Source organism: Tachypleus tridentatus, chromosome 1, assembly GCF_004210375.1.
Source record: "Tachypleus tridentatus isolate NWPU-2018 chromosome 1, ASM421037v1, whole genome shotgun sequence".
NCBI lineage: Eukaryota > Metazoa > Arthropoda > Merostomata > Xiphosura > Limulidae > Tachypleus > Tachypleus tridentatus.
Genome location: NC_134825.1, coordinates 129,624 through 137,981, shown reverse-complemented (window position 1 = coordinate 137,981; position 8,358 = coordinate 129,624). Strand labels below are relative to the sequence as shown.

The 8,358-nt window shown below is 31.1% G+C and overlaps 1 long non-coding RNA gene across 2 annotated transcripts; it reads left to right on the top strand.

Annotated features, from left to right (window-relative positions):
- Positions 1–1,361: 1,361 nt before the first annotated feature.
- Positions 1,362–5,919, top strand: LOC143226577 (uncharacterized). 2 transcript variants are annotated; one of them, XR_013014683.1, is made up of 4 exons: positions 1,362–1,494; positions 1,661–1,847; positions 3,603–3,697; positions 5,767–5,893. It is a non-coding gene; the product is annotated as an uncharacterized LOC143226577 (long non-coding RNA). The 2 variants fall into 2 exon arrangements; XR_013014678.1 differs by having other exon boundaries at positions 1,391–1,847; positions 5,767–5,919.
- The last annotated feature ends 2,439 nt before the right edge of the window (positions 5,920–8,358 follow it).

The window sequence follows — 8,358 nt, the reverse complement described above, 5'->3', positions numbered from 1 at the left end:
GAGAACATTGAGAAAACTGTTGTCTCTGGTGATTAGGTAGTAAAGTGGAAGATGTTTAAATTTTGAGATTGTAATATTGCTGCAGACAGAGCCTATCGTGTAAATCTGCACTAAAATATGGCAATTTGTGTTCAGAAACGTATAATCGTCAAAGTCAACTGACTTCTCCATATTGTTATACTGATTTTGTGAAATTAAAGGAACAGCCCTTTTTTCAGGGTGTGATCGTAAGATTGAGCAGATAATTTCAAGGCCTGATTGGAAATAACTTTGAGACACCATGTTGCATTTCAATGGGTCCGGCATGGCCAGGTGAGTTAAGGCGTGCGACTCGTAATCTGAGGGTTCACATCCCTGTCGCATCAAACATGCTCGCCTTTTCAGCCGTGAGGGCGTTATATTTTGACGGTCAATCCCACTATTCGTTGGTAAAATAGTTGGCGATGGGTGGTGACGACAAGCTGCCTTTCCTCTTATCTTACACTGCTAAATTAGGGACGGCTAGCGCAGATAGTCCTCGAGTAGCTTTGCGCGAACTTCAAAAACAAACGAGCATTTTAAGGATCGCTGACAATAATAGAAATAATTTTAAAGTTACATACGGATTTTTTCCAAAGTAACATATCGTAGTTTTAAAATGATTGTAAAAAAGAAAATAATATTTGGCGAAACTCCATTTGTCATAAAGGTTTGAACGTAAAAGTATTATTTCTGTACGTCACGAATGGCACTCGGTGATTTCCGAGATCCATCTGTCTCCAAGTGCTGATTTGTTCTCTATCAGTTTGTATGATAACTACATGCTTTTTAATTAATTTAAACCACAAGTTAAAGGCAAATGTAAATACTTTGATTTTTAACATGATAAAACAAAAACCAATATCTTTCTCAGCGGTACGTGTTGAAACATTCGTGATATTGAACATTACTCAATATAACTTAAACTGTATATTTTTAAAGTGAGCTATATTTCAGTCTCTCATAAATTCCAATATAACTCCTAATTTATATAAATAACATTGTGTAGGATGTGACTATATATAGTTATTTCATTTAGATTATAGTTTAATTTTTCACTATTAATCTGAAATAGTCACTAATTAAACGTATTTTAATTATATCCGTAATAATTTGTCTGGAACCAAATGTATAGTAATTATTCACCTCGTTTAGTTTTTATTCAGATCTATAAAGTTAACTTTCATTTATTTAGAGGTTATTTTAAAAGTATCAGTAGCAGTTTAATCACTTAATTGTTTAAACGTTTTCACGTCTTTTTTTAAGTTTTCACAAGCAATGTTTTAATCAATTTAATTGTATATATATATATATATCAAATAACAAATATATACGTATACTGACAAGTTTCACTTTCATAATTCAAACTTATCAGTCCTAGATTATTCCGTAGAAGATAAGCACGTGTAGATCGAGTGAGGACTCGGTGGTCGCAAGGACACCTTTGATATAGTAGAATTGACGTGTTATGTTATGGTATGATTTCGACATACTTTTGCAATAATGACGATGTATTTCAGAGAAGGGGCACATAATTGAGAAATTAAGAAAATGTGTAAAAATAATTTATTTAAATAAATATCACACAAATTATTAGTTGTAGTGCTACTATTTTAGGCCTATCACATTATGAACTTTTTAGAATGTACGAGTGCAGTGTAAGACAAGTTATTAACTTGCACGTGTCGCTGGATTAGTACTACCTCAGCTTGAAGTTTAATGTCAGTGCTGGACAAGTGTGAATTTATATTGGATATTGAAGTGGCTGGACTAAAAAGTTGAAAAATTCATCGTTCCTGCAACATTCATATTTTATATAGCAATTCCAAGTAGGAACTTTTAGAAACGTTACACAGTATTTTACACTGTATCTGTTTTATATATTTTTGTCAAAACGTTTTATTATATAAATATTATATTACGTTAGTTACATTAAAATCTTTCAGTTTAAATTTAAACATGTTAAGAATATAATTGTTTAGCATAAACAACTTAACAATAATATTTCATGTAATCTAAATCCATTTGATAAATTTTAGATTGTTACGAGTAATGAAAAGAATATAGATTCATTGTTTGAGAAAACTTTCATTCTTAAAAACAAAGGCACTTTTGTGTTAGATTAGAATTTATAATTATTCAACAGTGAATGTATTTATATTTATGTATTTATTATTAGTATTGTTATCAATATACAGTAAAATTTGAAGAATTATAGAAGCTTCTAATGAGAATCAATTGTTTTCAAGACAGTTACAAGGAAAAAACTGAACATAATTTCTTACCACTGTTATGTATTTGTTTATTTTAATCAATGAAGGCTTTTTGGGGACTAAGCTTGTATAATTTCTTTTTAATTGTTTGAATTGTGTTGTTTATCAGTATGATCTTTCATTGTAGACACTGCTTTAATATGTATACATAAGTGATAATTGTATTACATCACTATCAAGTGGCAGTCATTATTTATTAGTACATAATAATCTTAACAAAAATTATTAACTGGTTAAAAAAAACAAAATTGTCATAGTTAAATATTTTGAAGCTCAGTTGAACCACCAGTGTTTGGAGACTCACTAGTAAAATATATTTACAGTACTCAGTGTTACAAAAGATGATTGTTGTAGCTGTAATGCAACGGTGTTTGTACATTTTCACTTATCTGTAACTGCTGAGGTAAAATGTGGCACAACTGAAGTAGTTGGTTGAAGCATTTTCATGGTAAATAGAAGACAAATCATCATTACAGGTTTTTTTAAATAGTGTTATTTTTATTTGTGTTATGTTTACTTTTATAGTATGTGTACATTTTCATTTGGAAAGGCCCCTTCTGGTTTTAGGGCTAATAACACTAAGTTCTGTAGTGGGCACAGTATGGATAGCTCATTGTGCATAACACAAATTTAGTGTATAAGAAGTCTCCTTAATTTGTCTAAATAAAACATAATAACACATTAACCACAACTATAAATGGTGTACACATCTCCTCAACCTCTTGAAAGATCTAGTTTAACTAATTAGACTTTTCTGTGAGGTTCCTGTTAAAATCTTATAACAAATGAAAATGGTGAGGGTACATCTCAAGGGTTTGCTAAGTGTCATTAAACTTCAGTTTAACGATATATGTATATATATATATATGTTTTTTCATTATTGAGACTTTACTGGAGAGATTTGTAAAAATAGCTGTTTAGAAGAGTAAAATGTTTTTTGTACAAATGAATCAAAAGAACAAGTTTAGACCAACCAAATATTGTGTATGTTACCACTAAGTGCAGTAACCGAGCCAGTCTGTTCCATTGTTCTACCATTGCACTACTTGTCCAAGTATCATGATAACATCTTGTTCAGTTTTGAAGGCAGACCTTGTTGCACTGGTTGATGTTTTCAGTTTGTGCAAGTTTGCCTCATTTAATTATTGAATATTTACGTTGTATATTGTTTTAACATGTTTTATGTGAAATATGTAAAAACTAAATAACAGTTATGTAGGTTATTGTGTCCATAGTGCACAATATGTGTAGTTAGTGTACAGAAGTGTTCTCAGCTGTGAAACAGTTTCTTTCATTTCTCTTCATTTACAGGTGTTTGCTTTCATGTGGACAGTACATGTAGCGTGTTCCCATTTTCTACGGTAGAGGTAACCGACCTTGCTTGTTGTGAGACAAGAATATAGGAAGTAAGTGAAAAGTAGACAAAACAAATTTCTTAAATATATTTTAATCTGTTTGTTTTAAATTCTGTGTAATTTATTTGTATCGTCGAAGTACGAGCAATGAAAACTGTGTTAAAACTGGTTACTGAATATCTGGATTTTATTTTTTTCTGTAGAAACATGAACAAACCAACAAGCTTAGACTGACAAATGGTTTAACTTTTGACACAGGAACATTTCATTTGGGAGCCTAATTATATTCATGTTGTACTATTTTATAATAATTACGATGTTATGTACTTCTTTAGGTAAGGTTGAGAGTATTGATGGAAGTCTGGTGGGTGATTGTCATTGGCAAGTAATCCTGGTCTGGTCATGTGTTGATTCTTAAATATGTTAAAAAAATCACCTGTTAGGGTAGCTGTGAGCAGTTTAATTATATAAAAACATTTTTAACATGAAGATCTAATAATATTGGTATCATTAAATTGCATCCACAAGGTGAACTATAAGTTTTGATTTATTGTTCTCCATAAAAAAAAAATTAAGAGTATTCTGATTAACTGTGTATAAATAAATAATCTGTATAAACATTGTGTGTGCATAAATCAACATTTGCTATATTAATCATTAGTTCACGTATGGATGGTTGTCCTAGTTGTTTTTCTTTTGATACTTACATTTGCTGAAATAGGTCAAATGTGGATGTCTGTGATATTCTGTATGTTGTCAAACTTCAGAAAGATTATTTAGTTTTTTTTGAGTCAGTAATGAAACTATATATGGGATTAATCAACTCTGATGTTCCAGTTACAAATAACTGTTAGTTATCATTTGTTGTTACTATTTGTTTCTCCTTAATAACCAGGATCAAATGTGTTTAATATTTTATGTTTGTGTACAAATGCAACACTTAATTAGGTTTTAATTACTGAAATAATACTTCTGTGTGGACTTTTTTTTACTTTATGAAAACTGCCTTATGTAATTAGAAAGGAATATTATATATATATGGCACCTGTACCTGTATTATGTCTATCATATTGTAACTGGTTTGATGAGTCCTGGCCTTGTTAACACTGAATCATGCACATATAATGTGATTTTACACATCACAAGATGTTGTTATTTACCTTCTAACTACATCTTATTTCACGGATTGTTAAAATAAAATTAATAAAGGTTAAATTTCAGCCTCATCTTGTCACACTCACTGGGTTGTTCTTGACTTTTTAAAAGACAATTATCTGTGTTGCCATACTTAAAAATAAATTTTGTTTTCCTAAATGTCGAGGTTCCTAAAAGTTACAACACATTGTTTTTAAGAAATTTAAAAAAACTCACCATTTTAAGTTCATAAATAACACACTAAACAAATTTAAAACATATTCAGAACTACTGCTAATGCAAACCATCTGTAATGTGTGTTATAACTTGAACAAGACCCAACAGCTGTAGGGAAAAGTTTTGTCTCGTCTAGAGTACTTAGTATTGGAATAGAAGTGTAGTGTTAGCATTTCTCAGTCGTAGATCATTGCTGATCAGTCAGAATCATCTTACAGGTTCATGGAATTTCACAAAAACTTACAGAATATTCCCACATAAACCATAACAGATTTTAATTCTATCCCAACAGTTTATTTAGTAAGGCAGTTATGGAAGTACCTGTCAGAATTATTTTCATTTTGGAAAATTATAACTTTTAACATTATAGTTAAACTTTTTTATGCCAGAAAAGGCTTCATTATTTTTAAAATAAATAGAAATGACTTGAAGTATGAAATATAATTGAAAATTTAGGTTTATATTTAAAATTATATCTTATTCCATTACAATTTGCATTTTACCTGTTTTAACATCACACTGATAATTAATGACAGTAATTGAAAGAAAAGATAAACTTCACTGATTGTACACTTAATACACAATTTTATGTATGTTTACTTGAAAATCACAAAGTTCAGGAATATTTATTTGTTTATTAATGGGAAATACAACAGTAATCAAATGTTCACACAAGAAAGGTTGTCTCGTATGATGAGCTATAGTTTTGGTTGTATTGAGACAGTCTAACCTTATATGTTTACACACAGTATTCGACCTGCTGACTGTACCAGGACAATTCTGAGAATGGAATGACGATTATGAATATTTACCTTCCAATAACTCTGTGATCCACATGATTGCAGGAGCTGCAGCAGGTATTATGGAACACTGCATTATTTATCCATTAGACTCCAGTGAAGGTACGATTTTATTTATATCTGTTTAACCCTTGCCTTGTCTAGATTGTTAATATACACTCATTCTTTCTATCTTGTATTTCTATAAAGTTTACTGATTATATTACATTTATTTTCTTAGTAAAATTGTTCTATTTTTAAGTTTTAACGCTACAAATTATTTTATTATCTTGCTCTCTACATGTGGTTTTATTTCCAATTCTTTATGTCGTGTTTTTGTTTATTCTGTATTTAATTCTAGGCACTGATAATGTAAGAGGTGTAATATATTGTGTATTCTAAGGGCCTCATTAATATACTAATGTATACTATAAGTAATGCACATTGCCATGTTTGTGATTCAGTAAGTATCTGTTAAAATAATTGGCTTGGATATCACTAACCTTACAAAACTGTGTTAAGGTGATACTGTGTCACATGTAAAAGAGCTGTAAGGGCAGGAGTTACAAAAATCAAGGTGAAACTCTAGGTTTTATTTTCACTGTTTCTCTCCAGACAAGGATGCAGAGTCTTCAACCAAATCCTAAGGCCACCTACCATTCACTATCAGAAGGTTTGTACAAAATGGTCAGGTTTGAAGGAGTTTTTCGACCTGTCCGAGGAATGAGTGCTGTAGTTTGCGGAGCAGGGCCCGCACATGCACTATACTTTTCTTGTTACGAAAAAATGAAGCGAGTTTTCAGTGGTACTGAAACTGGAGCCCATAGTCCAGTTTCTCAAGGTAAAAATTTGTTACTGTGTCAAATTGTCTAAATTTTTTCCAGTTGCCTCAAGATTCTAGCATAAGAAGTCAAGATGTAGTAGTTTACATCTTTTAAATGGACAAACTATTGATAATCAGTGTAAGGGTAAAAAATAACTTAGGTTAAGAATCCAGATTGGCTTCTTAAAATGACATCTGCTCTTTCCTCTTTTTTCATTTTCCTCTTCAAAAATAAATCAAATGTTTTTCAAACATTGTAACAAAATTTACCAAAGTCATGGACTGAAGGACTTGTATGGGTACTGTATAGCTGAAAGTTAATTAAAAACTGTGTCATTGTTAGTTTTTTGTGTACGAATAAAGCATTCTGACCAGAAAGTTGGTTAGAATCAGTTGTGTGTGGAAACTTCCTACATCACTTTTAACATAGTTTTACAGTAAAAGGTAGCATTAATTCTTTTATATCTGAACTTACTCAAGGAAATCTCTATAGTTTCAGTTTTTGTCACTGATATTTTGACCATGTATGTATTGCAAAGATTTGTTTTCTTGTCGAAGCACACTTTCAAACAGAGTATTTTATACTTTCTCTGACATCCTGATGATGACCTAGAGAAGTCAAATTGTTGTGTTTTGTATTAAAACACTTCTTGCCCATATCAGCCATGTCTTCTCACCCACATGGAGTTTTTATCATTTGTATAATACAGTGCTTTCTCTCTGCAGGTAAATTTAAATTTGGTTGTCAGTTCAACTGTTGTGTGTCATCTAAATAGTGCCGATTCCAATCCCCCCCCCCATGTTATGACTTTATGATTTATAGCTTTTTAAGTTTTGTTGGGTTTTTTTAGATTTTGCAAGTTTGATGTAACATGATTTAGTAGATTTTTATAGGTATCAAATGAAATGCTGCCATTGAAGTCATGGTCATTTAAACATCTGTACTCTAATCAGACTCATTTCTATCAAAATATTAAATAAAATATTGGCCAATCAGAAATCATGTTTATAGGTAGTCCAGTCAAAAGATGAGGTATCCCAAGCCCAGGTGTTACACAAGTCTAAATGTATCTCAAACAGATATATATCAAGTTATCTAAGATAAAAAAAAATGCATTTTTAGCAGGAAAACAAATCATTCCTGTTTGAGTGCCAAGACTTCAATATTTTTAGGCTGGTACTTCACATCTGTTTATGTTTCTCATATTGTGGTGTATTGATTTTATTTGTTGAAGGCTGTCTTATTCTATGTTGTTGATATTAGTTACTAATAAAAGTGAAGTTTTCCACTTCATTTTTATTTTTTATTTTCAGAGTTCAGAAACGTCCAGATAAGCAGTTGTATGTTCCCCGCGTGTCTCGACGCCTCATGGAAACAAAAGCATCTCCATCTGCCATACAAGACACGGCTGTCCACTCTGCTTTATCCACTCAACTTATAAGTTCAAGAGTTGAGAAAATTACTGGTGAGGTAGAAAGTAAAGATGAGCATTTGAAAAGCTTAAACAATCTTGCAACTTCTGATAGTAGACCTTTGAATGTAACCAAAAGTCAGGACAGCGTATCAGATAAGAATGTCACTGAGGATTTGAAACTTTGTCTAAGATCTGTTAATCAGACTGATAATATATCAGGAACTGATAAAGAAGATTCAACTGAGAGTAAACTGTTTCATCCTTCTTTGTAAAACAACACAAGGAAAAAAAAATCAGGATGGAAAATGCCATGAGCTCATCAGT